Below are 24,793 nucleotides of genomic sequence, written 5' to 3'. Positions count from 1 at the left end.
TAAGCTAACAGGGAGTCAATGCAGGTTAGCTAAAATCGAGGTAATGTGATCAAACGTCCTTGTCTTAGTTAAAAGCCTCACTGCAACATTTTGTACCAGCTGAAGGCTCTTGATTTTGGACTTCGGGAGACCGGAGAGTAGTGCATTACAGTAGTCGAGACGGGAAGTAACACATTTTAGCGATGTTGCGAAGATGTGTTCACGTCTGTTGGAAGGGACAGATCGGGGTCAAATATGACACCTACATTTTTGAGTTTACAATAAGTAACTAGTTTACCATAGCTATTCAGTTGGATTCCCGTACCACCACTGTTAAGCGATTGTGGTCAGTAATATCGACTGATCAATAGTTGTATACCTATGGTATTGCATTTCCAATTCTGTCTGCATATAACGGCCAACTCCTGGTTTTTGGATTTACCTTATAGTCCGGAAAATACGGTACTTAATCTCACAGCCAAACGCCTTAACAGTGTTCTCGTTTGCCCGCGTCCCTGCGTCCTAGACGCATCATTTTTGCTGGGGACGCATAGTCTCAAATCAACGTGCGTCCCCGGGATGCAACTTTTTTGACACTAAATTGTCATTATTACCCGATTACATTCTTTTTTAAACAAAGATTTACCGCACTCCAAACTTTTCGTCAGGCAGATCCGGCAGATGTTGTTTTGGTCTCGCGATTCGAGTTTTCGTCTGCACACCGATCTCGAGTTGTGTAGTGAAAAGTCCGTCTCTTTTTAGAGAACCGGATTTTTCGGCTCAACTCATTGAAGAGAGCCGGCTCTCAAACGGCTCACTTGCTTTGATGCATTATACAGTGGGACCTCGCTACTTTGCGGTTCCACGTTCGCGGTTCAGAGCTTCGCGGGTCTAAAAAATAATAATAATATATATATATATATTTTTTTTTAATTAATTATTTATTTATTTATATATTTTTTTAAGCATTTTTGAAGGGGCGTCGCTACTTCGCGGATTTTCACTTTTCGCGGGTGGTTTTGGTCCCCATTAACCGTGATAACCGAGGGATTACTGTATTACGAATTATGATGTTGTATAAAGAAGTTAAGAAAAAAAGGAAGTATAAAAGGAGAAAATAAAAAAAAGACAGGTTTTGTGTTTAATCGGTATATTCTATCTATCTATCTATCTATCTATCTATCTATCTATCTATCTATCTATCTATCTATCTATCTATCTATCTATCTATCTATCTATCTATCTATCTATCTATCTATCCAGACATTTATCTATCCATCTATCCAGACATTTATCTATCTATCTATCTATCTATCTATCTATCTATCTATCTATCTATCTATCTATCTATCTATCTATCTATCTATCTATCTATCTATCTATCTATCTATCTATCTATCTATCTATCTATCTATCTATCTATCTATCTATCTATCTATCTATCTATCTATCTATCTATCTATCTATCTATCTATCTATCTATCTACCTTAGTCATATCCCTCAAGAGCGGTGACCGACAGCAAGACACACACATACAATAACAAAGAAAATAAAAGGGGAATAAATAACAAAAAAAAGAAAAAAACACACAACATTCTTTCGACCATGGCCAACCCAATTGCCCAAACACCCAAACAAGTTAGGCACCTCAGCACCCAAGTTGGTCATGCTTTCGGCCCTCCAGATGAAACGTGACACCAGAAAGCGGCCATGTCACTCGGGTCAGGGTGACATAACACTCTTTTGTTCAACAGCAGGGCCCGACAGCTTTCACTGGTTTACCCATGCCGCATCATACGGGTGCCCAGCCCATCCTTAAGAACGCGTCCACAATCCCACTATCCTTTCACAACACAATTTGATGCAGAAAATGGAACAATTTGATGAATAAAACTGAATGAATATATTGATTTTTATTATATATTTGTCATCGATTTACAATTTCAACCTCGATAACACTAAATTTTGGGGACCCATAGATCTCTGTTGTTGCATGCGAGTCCCCGGGACCCATCACTTTTCACAGGTAAAATGAACACTGCCTTAACTCTGCAGAGAACCCAATGAAAGAACCGAGGCGTAGCTGGCGGCGGGAGAAGACTGGAAATCTGATAGATAGATAAACAAATAGAATCATAAAAAGGCTGGGAGCTGGCGAAGTGGTAATTCTGTGGGAGTTCATTAGGGGAGAGATGGAAGAATAAAGAGTAGAGCGCTAAACGGTGGATGACATTACCTCTAATGTGGCTCCCCCGCTGAGTTTGTGATAGGGTGGCCGTTCCGAGTGAAAATAGGGTTTTAGCATGACGCCAGGTTGGAGGACGACAAAACTCCTGGCTAAATAGGATTCCTTAAAAGCAATGTACAGTTTTATTGCGGAAAACAACTCCAAATTGGGTTTTCAAATGCGTTCAGGCACACGGCCAAGTCGAGGCTATATGGACAAATGAGTTTTGGGGTGAGGCAAATTTGTTTTGTTTCAAGCAGTAAGCGCAACGTTACTCTAAACAAGTCACCGCTGGTGCCCAAATTCAAGATTTACTCTTTTTTTATTGGCTTATCGGCCAAACAACGAATGATGAATGTTTGTCCAGAGAATGGGAAAAGGTCATTTCATATACAGAGTTAGGTAGGGTTATTTTAACTGGATTACTTTCAGTTACATTTGGATTACTCCAATACCAAATATGCTAATAAAAGACAAAAGAAACTAAAAATGAATAAAATGATGACTCACAACACGTGGTAAGCTCTCTCTCCTGGCTTTGATCTCTTTGATCTCCGGCAAAACTAACATCAAATGCGACAGAAACAAAATGAAAATAAATCCAAACAGCTTGCCAACATCATTTTTGCCGTTCCATGTATTCCGTTACTCCCCAAGCCTGCACAAAATTTATTTATTTTACTCATATTTAGTTTCTTTTGTCTTTTATTAGCATATTTGGTTTTGAAGTAATCCAAAAGTAATTGAAAGTAATCCAGTTAAAGTAATCCTAACCAACCCTGTTCATATAATATAATCATGAAGGGACAGTGTGTATAGTACTGTAGTGCGCTCTGTAGTCCGGATTTTACAGAATTTACTGTTCTGTTGCTCTGCCGATAAAATGATAAAATAGTTGTAGGCAGTGTTTTTCTCAGCGCACAAGAAAATTTAGCCAGTGCACAAAAATGATGGCTCAAAATTACTAATTAAGAAGCGACTTAAGTCAAAGTTACAGTGCATGAAGGTAAAAATACACGGGTACCCCTGACGTTGTGTCCTAAATGCGGTATTTTGAAGTCAAGTCGAAGGAGAACGAAGTTGAGTAAAGTTAGTAGAGTTTGTCGGGGAACCGGCTTTTTCGGCTCGGCTCACTAAAAGGAACCGGCTCTTTCAGGGCCTATCCGGCTCTTCGGGTTGTTTTTGCTTCTTTAATCCCAACATGACCAAATATTATGTAAAATTATGCACAAAATGACTTTAAGGAAGAAATAGAACACAAAAGAAAGAAATACCAATATGAAAAAAATAGTAAAAAGCTGAGAAAAAAAGAAACAAAAGGAAGAGAAAAAAGAAGGAAACATTTAGAAAAAAAGCCAGAAAAAAAGAAAAGAAAGAAATGTAGGAAAAAAGTAAATAGAGAACAAAAAGAAAAAAGTAACAGCTCGGAAAAAACAAACACAATGAGTTTTTTTTTAAAGGAATTTTTAAAAAAGTAGAAAAAAAACACGGAAAAACAAAAAAAAAGTTTGTGTTGCATTCAAATAATTTCCAATGATATCAAGTGATATTTGTCGCCAACATTGTACTTCCACTAAAAATGTGATTAAGTACAGTTCTGTATCTTACAACCGACGAAATAAGCCCCCAAAAATGTTAATATTATGCGACAAAATATATCAGGAAATAAAAAGAAATGGATATCTCGTGAAAGAATTGTAAAAACAAACGACGCTTGTAGGCTGTACAACATTTGCAATAGTACCTTAGTCAATTCATTCAAAAGAGAAAAATAATTTTGCATTGCCGGAAACTCAGCAAAATGTCAAGTTTTGGACATGTTTGATCATGAATTATCTTGCCACACTTGGGATTATGGTGGCTCACTGTTGTTTCAAGCGCTGCTCACCGACTTTGTGTAAACGCTCAGACCCGTGGAAAATTACAGGGAACATTGGTTGTAGGTTCATGTTTTTGCAAACGTGATTGTATCTCAACAAACACGAACAATAAGCACGCTGCTGCAAACATTTAATGGCTGGCTCACTCTTATCAGTCCAGGCTTTTAGCTAGTTCTGTTTAGCATTAGCATTGTCCCCACCACGTGCTTCCTATATTAATTATGGTATGAGGACATACATCATGGGGTACGCTATTGCGCTTCATTAGTACTGTGATCACATTGTTAACTCTATCAACTATAATCCATCATTATGACATTGAGATGAATGGAAAGGCTATTATTTATTAATTGTATTAATTAAGGTTTTTAATGGTGAAAGCATATGGATTTTTAAAAAATCTAAACCTATATGATGTTAACTGTTTCACGGTTAATGGATCACTGCGGAAAAAAACAACCTAATTTGTTTATATCGTACAATACGCATTGCATCACTTTATATTTTTACGAAAAAATAAATTGTGGCGAGGTGTCTTTTGTGACATATTAAAGGCTCTAAGGCTCTTTTTTTGTTACATTTCTTTTTGTACCCATATTCAAATTACCGTAAATTCCGGACTATAGAGCGCACCTGATTATAAGCCGCACACACCACATTTTCAGAAGAAAACCAATTTCGTACATACACAAGCCGCACCTGTATATAAGCCGCACGCTAAAAAATTGTAACACAAACATTAAATTTATCCAGACCCGACTTCAAGTCGCGCGGTTGAAACTAAATGTCATTGAAGTACACAGTCCAAAAAGCACAGCCGGCAAAATGAACGAAAAATGATACCGGTACTTAAGGTTTGATGCAGACCTGCAGAGTCCGGGTACCCGTTGAAACTAATCCAAGGAAAAAAAGTCTATATTTCCAAAGGTGAGGGTGGGAAAAATATGTATCCACTTTTGTCCGCCGCGACAACAGGTCTCACTCACCTTTACCCCACTTCCCGTCAGCCCGCGTTTGCTCCGCCCCTCTTTTTTATTTCGCAAAACATATCAGAATAAGTGTCTCAAATAAATACATTACAAAAATATACTTGTGCAAAAACATATTATACATGGGTTACACATATTTACAAAGAAAAACGGTACACCGAGAGAGTTTTCAAAGCTTTAATAATAATTATAAAACTTTTATCCCAAACGGTGCCTGTGACAGGTAGCAACACGCTAGCAACACGCTCGCAACACAGTAAATGGGTCCGTCAAAAAAACATACCGTACTTGTAAAAATCACGGTAAACCATCCTCATCTTCCTCCTTAGAACTGAAGCCATCAAAGTCGTCTTCCTCTGTGTCGGAAAGAAACGTTGTCATATAGACGTCGTCCCACGCTCCCATCCACTCCTGATTCTGTGCCCTCCTCTCCGACCGTTTTTTCGGAACGCGTTGGTGATGGTGGATTCTTTTCAATATCCAGCGGCATGCGGCCAGTTTTAGTGAAAGATTTCTCGCCGCTAGTCAAGCCAAGACGTTGCAGTCTTCCTCGGCGCATAAATTCCAGCGGTCTAAATCTTACCTTTGGTACTCGAGCGCCGCTGGCGGCCGTTAGACAAATTACATAAATTGGCCGCATCACTGAATAAGCCACAGGGTTGAACGTTTGGGGAAAAAATAGCGGATTATAGTCCGGAATTTACAGTACTTATGTCGGATCACTATCAAAATTCCTAGTATTGTGCACCCCTAATTATAATGTGACCCCAAAAATATCCACAATTAAATACTGCATTTTGCTGATGTTCTATATCATATTCCTTCTTAGCTCATAAATATTCGTCAAAAGAATCATTCGGTTATCCGTGGGTGTCGTTCTGCGTCTACCTCTGGACATCATTGTGTTTTTTCGTCTGTATATACTTATGTCTATCAAAATGCCTAGTACAGTAATCCCTCGGTTATCGCGGTTAATAGGGACTAAAACCACCCGCGAAAAGTGAAAATCTGCGAAGTAGCGACACACTTCAAAAATAAATTGAAAAAAAAGAAAAACAAAATATATAGAGAGATTTTTATGGATTATTTTATTATATTATTATTTTTTTTTTAGGCCCGGTTCATGGGGACCAAAACTACCCGCAAAAAGTGAAAATCTGCGAAGTATCGACGCCCCTTCAAAAATGCTTGAAAAAAAAAAAAGTATATGTATATATATATATATATATATATATATATATATATATATATATATATATATATATATATATATTTATATAAATATTTTTTTTAATCATTTTTTATTATTATTCTTTTTTAGACCCGGTTAATGGGGACCAAAACCACCCGACTTCAAAAATGCTTGAAAAAATAAAAAGTGTACATATATATATATATATATATATATATATATATATATATATATATATATATATATATATATATATATATATATATATATATATATATATATATATATATATATATATATATAAATATATAGATTTTTTGGGGATTATTTTATTATATTATTATTTTTTTTTTAGGCCCGGTTAATGGGGACCAAAACCACCTGCAAAAAGTGAAAATCTATCCAAAGTATCGACGCCCCTTCAAAAATGCTTGAAAAAAAAAAAAGTATATAGTGACATTTGAGTCTGTGGGAGGCCTTAATATATATATATATATATATATATATATATATATACAGGTATATATATAATACAGATATTTTTATTTTTTTATTTTTTTTAAATCATTTTTATTATTATTACTATTTTTTAGACCCGGTTAATGAGGACCAAAACCACCCGCAAAAAGTGAAAATCTGCGAAGTATCGACACGCCTTCAAAATGCTTAAAAAACGTTTTTTTTTTCATTATTATTATTTTTTAGACCCACGAAGCTCTGAACCCGCGAACGTGGAACGGCGAAGTAGCGAGGTCCCACTGTATTGTGCACCCCTAATTATACCGTGACCCCCAAAATTTCCACATTTAATACTGCATTTTGCTGATGTTCTATATCATGTTCCGTCTTACCTTATAAATATTCGTCAAAAGCATCATTGGGTTATCCGTGGGTGTCGTTCTGCGTCTACCTCTGGACATCTTTGTGTTTTTTCGTCTGTAAACAAATTTGCGGCGCGCTTACCATCTTGGCAGATTTGTCGGCGGGTGAAGCATATTTAGCAGATGAAACACGTTGTTGTGACAAACATAATAGAGCACATATGTCGCCAAAGGCTATCCTCCCTTCCTCTCCTGTTGCAGCTTCATAAGCAAGCCATTGTGTTTCACTTGTGAGTGCACGGTGACGAATGTGACGGCTGGTGTTTTTTTTTTTTCCTTCGTATGAGCTGCTGATATCTCACGCCGCTTAACTGTTGCCCGTAGCACTTCGCTTGTGCCCGCGTTTTCCTTATTTCTGTCTTTTTTTTCTCCCCCCTTTACTGTTCCTTTCCCTTCACCCGGCTTTCTCCCATTTTCTCTCCACTTCCTGACTGTTAGCAAGTGCACTTTAGAGTGGATGTAATTGCTCAGAGCAGGCGTTCAGAGCCGCTGTGGATGTAAATGTGGCTCTATGGCTGTGGCTGACTTAATGAACAGCAGGGCTTGCATCCCTCTAGCAGCACTTAAACTTTAAAACATTTATTATCGAGGTGTGAGAAAAAAAAGAGTGGCCGGTACTGACCCTTCTGAAATCTCTCTCTTTTTATATAGCTCTTGTAATGGAGGTGCTAAGTGTTTTTTGGAGGTTACATTTTTCTGGATGTACAGAACATGGAATTGGAAGACAGTCAACACAGGTATATTGGATATTAAACATATTATTTGAATGTATTAACTAGTATGGGATGGAAATCCATCCATCCATCCATTATCTTCACCGCTTATCCTCAGTAGGGTTGCGGGGGTGCTGGAACCCATCCCAGCCATTTTCGGGCAGTGGGCAGGGGACAATTTGAACCGACCAATTAACCTGAAATGAAATGTTCTCTCTAATTTTCAACGGCTCTGAGCGTTCACACAAAGTCAGTGAGCAACGCTTGAAACAACAGTGAGCCACCATAATCCCAAGTGTGGCAAGATAATCAATTATCAAACATGTCCAAAACTTGACATCAAGTTACATTTTGCTGAGTTTCCGGCAATGCAAAATTATTTTTCTCTTTTGAATGAATTGACTCATGTACTATTGCAAAGGTTGTACGGCCTACAAACGTCGTTTGTTCTTACAATTCTTTCACGAGATATCCATTTCTTTTTATTTCCTGATATATTTTGTCGCATAATATTAACATTTTGGGGGCTTATCTAGTCGGTTGTAAGATACAGAACTGTACTTAATCACATTTTTTAGTGGAAGTACAATGTTGGCAACAAGATTCACTTGATATAATCGGAAATTATTTGAATGCAACACAAACTTTTTCTTCTTTTTTCTGTGTTTTTTTTCTACTTTTCTTTAAATTCCTTTAAAAAAATCTCATTGTGTTTATTTTTTCCGAGCTGTTACTTTTTTTTGTTCTCTATTTACTTTTTTCCTACATTTTCTTTTTTTCTGGCTTTTTTTCCAAATGTTTCCTTCTTTTTTTTCTCTTCCTTTTGTTTCTTTTTTTCTCAGCTTTTTGCTATTTTTTTCATTTTGGTATTTTATTCTTTTTTGTTCTATTCCCCCCCTTCCTTTGTGTCATTTTGTGCATACTTTTACATAATATTTGGTCATGTTGGGATTAAAGAAGCAAAAACAACCTAAAGAGCTGTTTAGGACCCGAAAGAGCCGGTTCCTTTTAGTGAGCCGAGCCAAAGAAGCTGGTTCTCAAAAAACTCTACTGACTTTACTCAACTTCGTTCTACTTCGACTCGACTTCAAAACACCGCATTTAGGACACAACGTCAGGGGAACCCGTGTATTTTTACCTTCATGCACTGTAACTTTGACTCAAGTCACTTCTTAATTAGTAATTTTGAGCCTTCATTTTTGTGCGCTGGCTAGATTTTCTTGTGCGCTGAGAATGTGCGAGTAGTGCGCAATTGCGCGGCGCGCAGTTTAGAGGGAACCCCGCTGACATGTATGTTTTTGGAATATAGGGATGAAACCAGAGTGGCTATAGGAAACCCCCGCAAGCACGGGGAGAACAAGCAAACTCCACATAGGAGGTTCGATCTCATGACCTCAGTACTGTGCCACACCCGCTCTAACCACTGGGCCGCCGTGCTGCCCGAGATGGAAATCAGCACAGAAAAAAACTAAAGTCATGACCAACAATTCCCTAGGTAACCCCACAAACATAAACATCAACCACAGAGAGCTGGGACCCGCCACCAAATTTAAATATCTTGAAGCTGTCATATCAGAAAAGGGGTCAAAACCAGGAATCATGGCCATGATCGCTCAAACCACAGCTGCACTTCCCAGATTTAAACCCATCTAGAGGGACAAGAACATGGACTCTCAGAGCAGCACTAGAAAATCCAGAGCATGGATATGCAATGCTACAGGAAACTTCTAGGCATCAGCTTTTTAGCCCATGTGACAAACAGAACAGTGGGCAACACCATCAGAGGGCACATTGGACGCTAGAAAGAACTGTTGTCAATTGTGCACAGATGGAAATATCCGTGGTTTGGTCATGTCACAAGATCATCAGGACTGGCTAAGATCACTCTCTAGGGGCACAGTCCGGGGGGGCGGCGTGAGGAGAGAAATACCAAAAAATAACTGGGCTGCTATCAACTTTACAGGGACCCAAATAACAGGCTAGGAACCATCAACAGAAAGCTGTCCAGAGTTGCGTCCTTATTGTTGGCCTGACGACCCATGCGGTAAAGGGAATTTTTGTTTCGATCCCATCCAAGTAAAAATAGGGTACTATTGATTGAACGTTTTGCTTAGAAATATGATAAAGTCAAGTCAAGTCATGTTTATTTGAAAACCCCCAATCACAAAGAGTCTCAAAGGGCTGCACAGATTATTGCAAACCACAGACTACTATTACAGACTATTATAACACCATCCCCTGATCTAAAACCTGCACGAGGGCAAGGAAAAACTCAAAAACCTCAACATGAGGAAAATGAAGAAACCTTGAGAAGGGACCGCACATGAGGTCATCCCCCTTCCAGGATGACCAGGCCGCAATGGATGTTGTAATAACAAATAATACACAGATATTGTCAACAAAAAATATAGGTTATTCATATGCTATAGAGTAGAAGTGTATTTAAGCTTAGATTTAATGATTTCCACTGTAGTTGCAGATCGGATCTCAGGCGGAAGAGCATTCCACAGCACCGGGGCCCGAATCGAAATATGATAAAGGTAAACAATGTATGCGGTCTAAGGAGTAACGACGGTCCTTTTTAGTAAGAGTGTTCTCCATTAGGGCCCTGGTGCTGTGGAATACTCTGCCCACTGAGATTCGATCTTCAACCTCAGTGGAACTGTTTAAATCCAGGCTTGAAACACACTTATATTCTATAGCTTTTGAATGCCCAGGTATTTAATGTTGACAATATCTGTGTTCCATTGCAGCCTAGTCATCCTGGAAGAGGGATTTACCTAATGTGCGGTCCCTTTTGTAAGGTTTTCCTCATGCTGAGGTTTGTTGGTTTTTCCTTGCCCTTGTGTAGGTTTTAGATCAGGGGATGGTGTCATAATAGACTGCAGTTTGCAATAATCTGTGGTCTGTGCAGCCCTTTGAGACTCCTTGTGATAATGGGCTATACAAACAAATGTGACTTGACTTGACTCTTTACCATGTCCGGCGGAATGGGGTGACTGTTCCAATGATAGGGTCGGCCCCACCAATTGGGGGAGCCCCTTCACCTTGTGCCATAGGTGGCTGAGGCTACTTCTGGGGGTCTACCCTTTCAGGCAGGCGGGAGCCACTCTGTTCCAGGTCTGGTTTTCCAGCCCCTAAAAGGAGCCCCACGTTGGCCTGGACAAGGTGGGGGAGCACAAGGTCTATTGGGCGGCATGGAGTTGTGGTGTCGCTGGTGGGGATGGTGGCGCCTTCCCCTCAGTGAGGGAGCAACTGATCACAACTCTTCCTCACTCTCTTCTAGTTTGCACTGTCACTTTGTATACTGCCTTGTATTTGAACCCTAAGAACCCCTAACCCCCACACACAATTCAAATGCTCTACACTCACATTGACTTCTGGGCTCTGGATGGTGGATATCTCCCCCCGCCGAACACAACCCCTCCTACTCTTGTTTTTAATTGGCTGGTGGGAACGGCTGGCCCCGTGCCGCTTCGGCGGGCTGAGGGTGGCTGGTCGTCCCAGTGGTGTTGCCGTTAAAGCCATAAAGCTTTATATTCAAATACCGATGCTGTAATTTCCGAGCCTTATTGTTTCAAATGTGTTTGAACCTTTTACTTTGAGATTAAGGATTAGACATTTTAAATACCAGTCAAAGTAAATAAGCTTTAAAGTTTAAAGTAACCATTAAGTAAAATATGTCAAAGCGCTTTAACTCGTATGTGCCTGTGATTAATTGTTTAGAGTTTTAACTCAAATCTAAGTTTCATATTTGATTTGAAAACTTAGAGCTGATTTAACTGTTCACATCTTCGATACATTGGTGGAAACAGCTTTAAATCTTGAACTCATATTTAAATATATATTTTAACTTTGAATTTTGCATTTGAAGATTTACCACTTTAGATATCAGTCAAAGAAAGTAGGCTTTAAAAGGGGGCGGCAGTAGCTCAGGAGGTAGAGCGCTCGTCTTGGGATCAAGGGGTCCCAGTTCGAATGCCGGCTCTTCCTTGTTACATGTCGAAGTGTCCTTGGGTAAGACACTGAACCCCTAATACCCCCAAAAAGCAGGTTAGTGTCTTACATTGCTGCAAGGCTGCTATTGGGAAATGTGGGGCACATTGTAAAGCAGGTACTGTTATCTTATTCTAATCTTAGGGTCTCATAATGTTCCTTATATTTCATCATTAAAATTTGTTTTTCAAACTAAAATTCCCAAAAATAAATATTAAAATGATAAATGTAAATCTTAAAAAAAGCAAAATGATCTTGATAAAAAAGTTTTTGTTTTTTACTAGAAAAAAAAAAGAAAAAAAGAAACTTTAACTGAACATTAAAGTTAAAATGACACTTACTTTTTTAAACCACAATTAAATAAATAAATAGTCACACAAATAAGTATTGAAATTGGCAACCATGTCTGTGATAATTATTGTTGAAAAATAAAAAATTTGTAAAATAAGGGTAAATATTTAAAAAAAATACGAAAATATCCCTACGATGAATACGTCTTAATTTTGAAAAGAATGAAGTTGAATAAAAAAATTATAATAATAGAGTAAAATAAGAAAAATAAGATATAAAATAATCTAAATACGCAGCTAAGTGTTATTGTAAGTAGTAGTACTATTGTTGTGATTAATTAGGGATCAAGAAATCGCAGGTTCAATTCTGAGCTCCTCTGTGTTATATGTCAAAGTCTCCTTGGGCAAGACACTGAATCCATAATACCCCTGATAGGCAGGTAGTTGCATGGCATGGCTAAAGCTACTATCGGCGTGTGAGTGTGTGTGTGAATGGGTAAGTGTGAAGCACATTGTCAAGCGCTTTGGAAAGTGACTTGAAAAGCGCTGTATAAATGCAGACCATTACCATAATGTTGAAGCTTTACGCTTTAACTCAGAGTTAAACATCTAACACTTTGATCTCAGAATTAAAAGCCTTAAAAGTGATTCAGCTTTTGAGCAGCTCTAAAGTTTGGCAGCACTAGTATTATCTGAAGAGAAAAAGGTCCTACATCCATGGGGATTCTTTGCTCTTATTGTCTAGCTTGGCATTTATCATATCCTCCCATTTGTGCTTTAAAGAAATACATTAATGCACACCTTACTGCTCCTTCTCCTGCCACCCACTGTGCTTAAAGGGCTCATGAATGTGCACTCACCAAAGAAGTGTGACACATTGAATTTAAAGGCGGGCTGTAAATCATGGAGCATGGAGTTTTCTGACTTTTGAATGCCATAGAAATCCATTTGGATATATTTTTTTTTTTGCTTAAAGCCTAAAGTAGTGGATGCGTCACTCTTAAGTTTTACGCACACTTAACACTATTAGCGTTAGCGAACTGGGCCTTCACACCATCGGCTGCAGAATACCATCCCTAGCACATCTGAATCCGTTTTTAGATGTTCTGTGTTTAGCTCCCATTCATTATGAAGAGTAGATATTTAAGAAAAAACAATGAGGCGGAAAATGTGGTATCAGCCCTATATTTCTAGACGACAGTGTCATGGTGTCATGATTACTGATTCGAGGCACCAACGAATGCCCCGTTGGCACCAACAGCCCTGAGCGCTGATTGGTTCATGGACTCTTTTTAAACCCTCAGGTTCCAAGATGAAGCTGTCAGATTGTCCTGCGAACTTACGCTTTTGCTAGGCAAGCACCGTACGCTACGACAATCTCCTGCTCTGTTTTCTCCTGCCTGTTACCTGTTGCTGACCAGTTCCTGGACCCGTTTCTGCCCTGCTCTTCCGTCTTGGCCATCGACCTGTTTTGCCCTGTTTCTTGCCTGATACTTGTTGCCGACCTTTTTTCTGGACTTGATTACCGCCCTTGCTCCTCTGTCCCGGCTACCGACCGACTTTCCTGCCACCCACGACTATCCCCGCTCGACACGGAAGTGCCACTTCTGTGTTCCTGCCATCAGCTACCCGTGTCCGACGATCATCGGATCATGGAAGCAATCACTGCTCTCTTTTTCAATAAAACTGAAGTAAACGAACGCTATTGGGTCCTGTGTCCGTCTCTGGATTTTGACACCAGGCACTTTCGACATTCAACATAATGAACCATACTGTCGAGCAGAGTAAAGGGCAAACTACGGTCTGCGGGCTACATACATTAGCCTTTTTCATCCGGACTGCCAAATGAATCTTTGAAATTATAATGGTGATGTATAGTAAAAAAGGTATTATGAGCTAAACATGATCCTGGCGGCGCCCCTGTTCGGCTGCGGCTGCATCGGCTCGCAACAGTTTTTTACACGTCGGCCATAAGACCCAGTCTTCGACTCAGTTTTGACGGCGCACAAAGTCGGCTCGAACTGCAGCTTAAGATACGATCGCAGTTTTTTTTGCTGGATATGCGATCATCCAGACATCAAGCGCTCGGTGCTACGACCACTCGGGAGTGTTTATTAGCCACGGATTACTATTTCAACAAGACCCAGCTGCCTACAAAGCAGGGAAGCAGAGTGGCAAGACAGCGGCGTGACCGCCGGACGAGGAAGCGAGGTTGTCGGGCCGGGCTAACAGCTAGGCTAAAGGCTAAACCCTGCAAAACACCTCTCCCATCCATTTTTCTCTCCAACGTTCGCTCTCTGGACAATAAACTGGACCATTTAACAACTGGAAGTGGCATCGAACCGCGAGATGACGAATTGCTGCGCTAAAATTCTGACGAAGACATGGTTAATCTTATCTATCCCGGCTGACGTTCAAAGAAACTGTGCAGGTCAGATGTATCGACATTTCGTTCTGTATACACGTGTACACGAATGACAATAAAGTAAATCTGAATCTGAATCTGAATCTGAATCTGAATCTAAACAATGTGGTTTGGTGATGATCTGGTCCTCAGTGTTCCTGAATGTCAATCAATTAATTTTTTCTCCCAGTCTAGCACCTCTACTAAGTTTTCCACCCTTTGCGCCCAGCGTCTCAAAATGTTTGCTCACATCTGCCCTCGCCTTATCTAAAACTAATGCTTTGGAGCTCCTCTTGTCCCGAGTGTGCAGCCTCCCTGCCTAAATGTTTAACCCAATGTGGTCCACTTCTCAAAAAAGTTGACTACCCAGAATAGGCCCAACTGCAGATGTGTGAAGCACACCCTCCGCTATGTGTGGGACATAGGGGGTCTGGCCCACCCACTAGGGGCTTGTACCCTCCTTTAGGAAGCCTGATTTGAGTGTTTTTTCGATAGTAAATTGTCCCATGCAGTTAATATGCCCCTTTTGATACTATCTATCTATCTATCTATCTATCTATCTATCTATCTATCTATCTATCTATCTATCTATCTATCTATCTATCTATCTATCTATCTATCTCTCTCTCTCTCTCTCTCTCTCTCTCTCTCTCTCTCTCTCTCTCTCTCTCTCTCTCTCTCTCTCTCTCTCTCTCTCTCTTCTCTCTCTATCTATCTATCTATCTATCTATCTATCTATCTATCTATCTATCTATCTATCTTTTTAGACACATTTTTATGGGCCTGCTGCAATCTTTTTTCCCTAATCACATATTGCTGCGAACACGGACGGGCTTGCTGTTAAAAATGAAATGCATGGTTGTGGCTGCGATCCATTATTCCCGTTCTACTATTGCTAAAGGCAGAGTTTAGCAAAGCACATATTGTTTCTATTTATACCTCTATCCATCTATCGATCCATTGATCCATCTTTCAATCCAGCTATCTATCCATCGATCCATCGATTCATCTTTTGATCCATATATCTATCTTTCGATCGATCTAATTTCGTTGCTATACGTAAATACAGTTACTGTGATCCATGTATTTTGCTTTTTTCAGTTGTCCCCCAGTCTTTATCAGGGATTCCAGCAATAATCATATTAATAGTTTAATATAGAATAATTCATGTTGACTTTGATATGACAACAATGCTACTTAACTACTTCCACAAAGTAATATGTTGTGCTGCATGGCATGCACCTGTTAAATGTTTTTGCTTTGGAAGAGTTCATCAGATGCATACATAAATATGTATTCATCATCATATTACTGCTTCATTTGTTTGACAAAAGTCCTTGAAAAACGGACTCCTAATTGCTGTTGGTTTCATTGAAGCTTTGTGTAGTCACGTTCAACGTCATGTTTGCGTTTGGCAGGAAATAAATGTAGTCCATTAACGCGCCTCTGACACTGTAAACCTTTCCCCTTTTAGTGATTTGCTAACTGAATGTTTGGCCAGGTGTTCACTGTCATTTAAATACATTCATTGTTGGTGCTCTTGAACATTTCAGTGACCTAAAGTTTCTATGGCGTATTTCAGTAAACATAACTAGAAAAAGTGTTGGCGTTCGATTCTTCGTCTTTGGCACTTTCCAACATGTTGTTCTATTATGTCCTGCTAATTGGTTTGTTGGCAGAGCTATGTAAAATCGAAATGCAGTGGAACCTCGGTTCTTGACCATAATCCGTTCCAGAACCCTGTTCGAAAAGCGATTTGTTCGAACACAGAAATCATTTTTCCTATTACAAATAATGTAAATTGTTTTAATCCGTTCCAACACCCTGAATGTTTACCTTTAAAACACAATTAACATAAATGTAACCCTGGCTAATCGTACGTTCGCGTTAGCGTAATCTTCCGTACGAAAGATTACGCTAACATGAACGTGTAAAAATGAAAAAAAAAGGATAAAGAAAATAATTATGAATAGGATTTTTTTACCTTTGTGGATTTGGATTCTCAAAGTTCAGAAGTACATAGTCCAGAGCAGGGTTGGGTAGGGTTACTTTAACTTGATTACTTTCAATTACTTTTGGATTACTCCAATACCAAATATAGTAATAAAAGACAAAAAAACCTAAATATGAATACAATGATGACTCACAACACGTGGTAAGCTTTCTCTCCTGGTTTTTGATCTCTTTGATCTCTGGCAAAACTAACATCAAATGCGACAGAAACCAAATATGCTAATAAAAGACAAAAGAAACTAAATGTGAATAAAATTACTAAATTTTGTGCAGGCTTGGGGAATAACGGAATACATGAAACGGCAAAAAATATGCTGGCAAGCTGTTTGGATTTTTTTTTCATTTTGTTTCTGTCGCATTTTATGTTAGTTTTGCTGGAGACCAAAGAGATCAAAAGCCAGGAGAGAAAGCTTACCACGTGTTGTGAGTCATCATTTTATTCATATTTAGTTTCTTTTGTCTTTTATTAGCATATTTGGTATTGGAGTAATCCAAAAGTAATTGAAAGTAATCAAGTTAAAGTAACCCTACCCAACCCTGGTCCAGAGCAAACAAAAACTTGATTCCTACCATGACCTTCATGTGGATTTCTATGATGAATCAGATCTTTGTTAGATTCCTGGTCTGGGGCAGTTTGCCACTTGGATCAAATATTTCTATTTGTCCAAGGAAACAATTTTCCAGAAAGGTCGTAAAAGTAATGATGGTCTGAGCAGCTCTTTGAGATTTTGTTGATTAAGAGCTATACCGATGAACAAGACTCGAGTTTGCTAGAACATAGGGCTTTGATTAAGGATGTTTTCTACAAACACAGATGAAGGTTGAGATCAGTGTTCCCTCTAAGCTGTGCGCGTGCACAATTGCGCACTGCTCGCACATTCTCAGCGCACAAGAAAATCTAGCCAGCGCACAAAAATAAGGGGCTCTAAATTACTTATTAAGAAGCAACTCAAGTCAAAGTTACAGTGCATGAAGGCAAAAATACATGATTCCCCTGACGTTGTGTCCTAAATGCGGTATTTTGAAGTCGAGTCGAAGGAGAACGAAGTTGAGTAAAGTTAGTAGAGTTTTTCGGGGAACCGGCTTCTTCGGCTCGGCTCACTAAAAGGAACCGGCTCTTTCGGGTCCTTAACGGCTCTACGGGTTGTTTTTGCTTCTTTAATCCCAACATGACCAAATATTATGTAAAATTATGCACAAAAGGACTTAAAGGAAGGGGGGAATAGAACAAAAAAGAAAAAAAATACCGAAATGAAAAAGTTGTGAAAAGCTGAGAAAAAAAGAAACAAAAGGAAGAGGAAAAAGAAGGAAAAAATTTGAAAAAAGCCAGAAAAAAGAAAAGAAAGAAATGTAGGAAAAAAAGTAAATAGAGAACAAAAAGAAGAAAGTAACAGCTCGGAAAAAATAGACACAATGCGATTTTTTTTTTTTAAGAATTTTTAAAAAAGTAGAAAAAAAACACGGAAAAAAGAAGAAAAAAATTGTGTTGCATTAAAATAATTTCCAATTATATCAAGTGAATCTTGTTGCCAACATTGTACTTCCACTAAAACATGTGATTAAGTACAGTTCTGTATCTTACGACCGACTCAATAAGCCCCCAAAAATGTTATTATTATGCGACAAAATATACCAGTAAATAAAAAGAAATGGATATCTCGTGAAATAATTGTAAGAACAAACGAAGTTTGTAGGCCGTACAACCTTTTCAATAGTACATGAGTCAATTCATTCAAAAGAGAAAAATAATTTTGCATTGCCGGAAACTCAGCAAAATGTAACTTGATGTCAAGTTTTGGACACGTTTGATAATGATTTAGTTGCCACACTTGGGATTGCCGTTGCTCACTGTTGTTTCAAGCGTTGCTCACCGACTTTGTGTGAACCCTCAGACCTGCCAAAATTAGAGGGAACATTGGTTGAGATCCTCTTTTACAATACAAGGCCAGACTCAGAACACTATGCAAGGACAAGATAAAAACAAACTCCACAAACTTGAAAACAAAACTGCCGGATGTTCCACTTTCCAAAGTAACAAACTCCTCAAATAAAACCCAAATCTTTGTTTTTACATTCATAGAAAGGTTCACTTTCAATATGGTAAGCCTTGGGTTGAAAATCATGTTCACACAGGGACCAATCTAAAAAACACAAGAGGAAAACCCTGACAACTTGACTTCACAAATAGGACAAGCAGAGTGCGCGATCAAGGGAAGACTGCATGTTGTTATCCTTTATTTAATCCGGTTTGCGTATGGAGACTTGTTCTAGAATTCTCATCCGATTCTATTTGGGAATTCAAAGATTTTTCTTTCTACTGTAAAAAAACAGGGCTTCAGTCATTTTTGCTTACTTCCCTGTCTTCCAAGAATCTTGTGACACATTTTATCATCAAATCCCTAAAGAATTGGCATCAAATGGAGAAGTCAAGATGAAGAAGGAATCTGGAATATTGCAGGATATATTATTAGATTATTTCATTGGTCTGTCTGGTCTAGAGTGGAATGGCACTAAAAAGAAGTGAACATTACATCTAGAGTTAACCTCAAATAAATCAATTCTCAGATAGGAGGGATGATTAAAGATTTCTGCTAATTGTTTTTTTTTTTGTAAAAAACATGAACATCTCCCTGTTACAATGATCTATTTTCTTCTAGAGAAGTGAGTAAAAGAATGAATATAATAAGACAACTCATGTTTATTGTATAGCTTTTAATCACAAGGGGCTGCACAGACCACAGACTATTGCAAACCACAAACCATTATGACACCATCCCCTGATCTAAAACCTAAATGAGGGCAAGGGAAAACTCAAAAACTTTAGCATAACGGAAGTAAAGTCATGTCCTGTTTATTTGTTTGGCCTTTAATCACAAGGAGTCTCAAAGGGATGCACAGACCACAGACTATTGCAAACCACAAACCATTATGACATCATCCCCTGATCTAAAACTTAAATGAGGGCAGGGAAAAACTCTAAAACTTTAGCATAACGGAAGTAAAGTCACGTCCTGTTTATTTGTTTGGCCTTTAATCACAAGGAGTCTCAAAGGGATGCACAGACCACAGACTATCGCAAACCACAAACCATTATGACACCATCCCCTGATCTAAAACCTACATGAGGGCAAGGAAAAACTAAAAAACTTTAGCATGATGGAAGTAAAGTCAAGTCATGTTTATTTGTTTGGCCTTTAATCACAAGGAGTCTCAAAGGGATGCACAGACCACAGACTATTGCAAACCACAAACCATTATGACACCATCCCCTGATCTAAAACCTAAATGAGGGCAAGGAAAAACTCAAAAACTTTAGCATAACGGAAGTAAAGTCACGTCCTGTTTATTTGTTTGGCCTTTAATCACAAGGAGTCTCAAAGGGATGCACAGACCACAGACTATCGCAAACCACAAACCATTATGACACCATCCCCTGATCTAAAACCTACATGAGGGCAAGGAAAAACTCAAAAACTTTAGCATGATGGAAGTAAAGTCAAGTCATGTTTATTTGTTTGGCCTTTAATCACAATGAGTCTCAAAGGGCTGCACAGACCAAAGAGTATGGCAAACCACAGACTATTATGACACCATCCCCTGAACTAAAACCTACATGAGGGCAAGGAAAAACTCAAAACCTTTAGCATGATGGAAGTAAAGTCAAGTCATGTTTATTTGTTTGGCCTTTAATCACAATGAGTCTCAAAGGGCTGCACAGACCACAGACTATTGCAAACCACAGACTATTATGACACCATCCCCTGATCTAAAAACTACAGGAGAGCAAGGAAAAACTCAAAAACCTCAAAATGAGGAAAATAAGGAGGATTTAATCTTTAACCTTAAGTTTTTTTTGCTTGTATTATATATTATTTATAATACATATAATTACAATTTGAGACCTGTTTTTGAAGATCTGTCTTGTGTTTTTTTTTCTGTTATTAATGTTGGAAACCTGCAAAGGAGATTGCATAGGAGGACACTTTTTATGTTGGCTATTATTGAGCAAAGTTGTTATGAACAGTTTACATCATTTTTACTATCGGCCAATCATGCTTTTCTTTGTTTTCCCACACCCTTTAGGGTGAATCTTCTTTTGTAACCTATAGGATTTGATAAAAAGAAAGATTTCAGGGGAGGGCCTTTAGCACAGGTTGGAAATTCTTATCTTGAATTAGGGCTTGCTCCGCTGTTCTCCTTGTGTGTTCAAAATATATTGATGTCTTCTCTTCTTATTCTGAGTGTCTTTTAATGTCTAAATATTGTCATGAACCGGAACAGGAGGAGGACCCAGATGCGTGACGTTTCTCACATAAGTTTTATTTTACGGGAAATGGGGCAGTCATGCACCGTAACCCAAACGCCAGTGATTTGGCGATCGTTGGGCAGAAGACGTAAGGCAGCAGTCTGGCGTGGAAAGACAGGAAGTCAGAGGCCGACGAGATCGATACCAATTGCAGGAGCAGATATCGGACAGATGGGGTCGATACCGGACAGGACGGGACAAACAGGAATGATATCAGGCACTGGAAACTGGATTCCGATAACAAGCAGGACGGGATAGACGGAAACGGTAACAGACACCGGAGATCAAAATTAAACAGGAAAAACTACACGGGAACGCTACCAGACACTGGAGATCGAAACAAACAGAACAACATAGCCGGGAACAGTACTGGATATCGATATTAAACAGCACAATATAGACGGGAACGATACTGGACAGGAAACACAAGCAGGAAACCGGACAGAGTCAAAACCCACGTCTTGCGGGTGTAGAGGTTCGTTGGCGGCCTGACAAAGGGTGAGTGAAAGCACTGAGCTTAAATAGGAAGGAAGCCAATCAGTCAAAAAAACGGAGGTGGCGCCAAGCGGGCGGGGCCAATTGGGTGTCATGAGCAACCCTGACAAATATATCAACTTTGCTCCAAATACTTTTCATTAAAGTTTGTATTCATAAAAATCACATTTATTTATAAATGTCAAGTGTTTTAGAACCAATTGGATGAAGCGATCACTTTACATGTGTACATGGAAATGCAAAGAGGAAAAAATAGACCATGTAGTATTTTTAATATTCAAGACTCTGTATGAGCAAAACATAATATGAATTGTTGGGAATTACATATCAAAATGTACCGTTTACCAAATTGTTCGAATTAGTTATCTGACTCCATTAACTAAAAACAACCTACATTCACCCAACAATTAATGCGCGCCTCTTGAGGGAAAAGAAGAACAAGAAAGCCGATATTTTCACACGGGGGCAGATTTAATTTCATTAACAATTTAACAAATTGTACTCCATTGAAAACGGCCGAATTAGTGTCGTTGGAGTCTCTGGGAATCCCTTTCTCAAGTCCTTTAGCCCTCTTCTTATTGGCTATCTTTTTCGCATAATGGCGTACCGACTCCTCCCATGGATGTGCCAAGGAAGCCCCCCCTGAGCGTCGCGATGTCTCGAATACTCAAAACAACACAGAGCGTTTCTACGTCATCAGGGCCTTTCTGCGTCTGGATGTGCTGATTATCTTCAGCATTCCGTCCCGTTCCTGCCGTTCCTGTAAACAACATTTTCCACCAGGGTGCCCTGACATTGAACTACAGCCCAGTCAGTGAATATCATTTGCATTAAGTGTAATTTGTAGTCAATCGTATGAAATCCTTTATAGTCAAATGTATAAAATCCTTCACTAGGTAGTTAATTTTGGGTGTCAGTAATCTGTGGGGTAACTGAGTTACATTCTGAATGAAGTAAATGTAACTAAATCGGCCAACACTGTCAGTTACCAAACCAATGCCCTTTGTTAGGTATGAAAAGAGGCTGTGTTTGCTTCCAGTGTGCGTTGTTTTTATTTTTACTCTTGATCAAGTCAGCGGGAGACATGAGAAAAGCATCTTTTGTATTAAACGTAATTTGTAGTCAATCGTATGAAATCCTTTATCGTCAAATGTATAAAATCCTTCAAAATCAACCCGCCATTTTTTTCCCTTCCTCGCCCCGCGCAAAACCCTTTAACCCAATGCAACCCACGACTAAAAACATCACCAACTCATCTGGAACAGCAGCAATTACAATGACTTTGCATCTGCGGTCTTGAATTTAATATCAACTCGCCTATCGATCCAAACGCCATCAGGGCCTTTCTGCGTCTGGATGTGCTTATTATCTTATCAGCATTCCGTCCCGTTCCCGCCGTTCCTGTAAGCAACATTTTCCACCAGCGTGCCCTGACATTGAACTACAGCCCAGTCAGTGAATATCTTTTGCATTAAATGTAATTTGTAGTCAATTGTATAACATCCTTTATAGTAAAATGTATAAAATCCTTAAAAATCAACCCGACATTTTCGCCCCGTGCAAAACCCTTTAACCCAATGCAACCCACGACTAAAAACTTTGCATCTGCAGTCTTGAATTTAATATCAACTTGCGATTAAACTCGAACGCCTATCGATCCAAACGCCATCAGGGCCTTTCTGCGTCTGGATGTGCTGATTATCTTATCAGCATTCCGTCCCGTTCCTGCCGTTCCTGTAAACAACATGTTCCACCAGGGTGCCCTGACATCGAACTACAGCCCAGTCAGTGAATATCTTTTGCATTAAATGTAATTTGTAGTCAATTGTATAACATCCTTTATAGTCAAATGTATAAAATCCATCAAAATCAACCCGTTATTTTTTCCCCTCCTCACCCCGTGCAAAACCCTTTGATTCAATGCAACCCTTGACTAAAAACTTATCGAGCAGGGGATAGTCGTGGGTGGCAGGAAAGCCGGTCGGTAGCCGGGACAGAGGAGCAAGGGCGGTAATCGAGTCCGGAAAAAAGGTCGGCAACAAGTATCAGGCAGGAAACAGGGCAAAACAGGTCGATGGCCGGGAAGGAAGAGCAGGGCAGAAACGGGTCCAGGAACAGGTCAGCAACAGGTAACAGGTGGGAGAAAACAGAGCAGGACTAAAAACTCTGAAACATCACCAACTCATCTGGAACAGCAGCGATTACAATGACTTTGCATCTGCAATCTTGAATTTAATATCATTTTGCAATTGAACTCAAACGCTTATCGATCCAAACGCCATCAAGCCGAAGGACTTCGTATTTACATCTGGAGCGTGAATTCCAAACGACACCCAACTTTCCTCATCCACTTTGCAGTTCTGTTCACCCCCCTCCCGAACGTTGTTCAATGAGATTCCACTTGAAGTCGGCGCCCCTCCTCGTCATCCGGCCCTCTTTATAGCCAATCTATTTTTTAATAAAGGTTCAGAGGAAAACATTAAAGTATCGATCTCTATTTATCGACCTGAGCCCCAAGCATAGTTAAAGTTGACACAAATCAATCCAAATAAATTTGAAGTGATCATAGTGCAGAGGAGGAGTCCGACCGCCCGTTTCGGGAGTAATTAGGGTGCCGGGCGTGGGGAACCCAAGGCAATGAAAGCTGCAGTTCCGCTCTCACACATTCGCTCACTCACACCAACGCACACACTCGTACGGAGAACGGCAAAGAGGCCTGTAGAATTATTTATCGGACTGCAGATTAGAAATGTGTTTTGTATTAAAAGAGACAAGTGAGAGGCAAGGTTAATGAAAGGGCATCGAACGGCAGGGCCGTTGTAATCCGGTGAAACCTGCTCTTGGCAGACTTCAATGAGCACTCACACACAATCAAGGTCAGGGTTGGGTAGGGTTACTTTAACTGGATTACTTTCAATTACTTTTGGATTACTCCAATACCAAATATGCTAATAAAAGACAAAAGAAACTAAATATGAATAACATTACAAAATTTTGTGCAGGCTTGGGGAGTAGCGACAGCTCAAAGATACTAAAATTTGGTGACACTGTTTAGCTTTCTGTGGTGGATATTGATGTTTGTGGGTTGTTGGTCATTACTTTTGTTTTGTTTTGTTCATTGCTTATTGTCACGGTCCAGGAACGGACACGGGACCCAATTGCGTTTGTTTACTCAGCTTTATTTAAAAGGAGGAAAGGACTTGCACTCATGATCCGATGATCGTCAGTCACAGTTAGCAGATAGCTGGGAACGCGGAAGTGGCACTTCCGCGTCAAGCGAAGGCAGTGTCGAGAGCGAGAAAAAAACAGGCTCGATGGCCGGGACAGAGGAGCAAAAACATAAACGGGTCCAGAAATGAGGTCGGCAACGGGAATCAGACGGAAAACAGGGCAGGATAGAGTCAGGGGTCACCAAAGCTTGCCTAGC

Source organism: Urocampus carinirostris, chromosome 13 (assembly GCF_059441175.1).
Source record: "Urocampus carinirostris isolate Australia breed hairy pipefish chromosome 13, RoL_Ucar_1.0, whole genome shotgun sequence".
NCBI lineage: Eukaryota > Metazoa > Chordata > Actinopteri > Syngnathiformes > Syngnathidae > Urocampus > Urocampus carinirostris.
The sequence above is the reverse complement of the archived record's forward strand: the minus strand, read 5'-3'. Positions refer to the sequence as shown.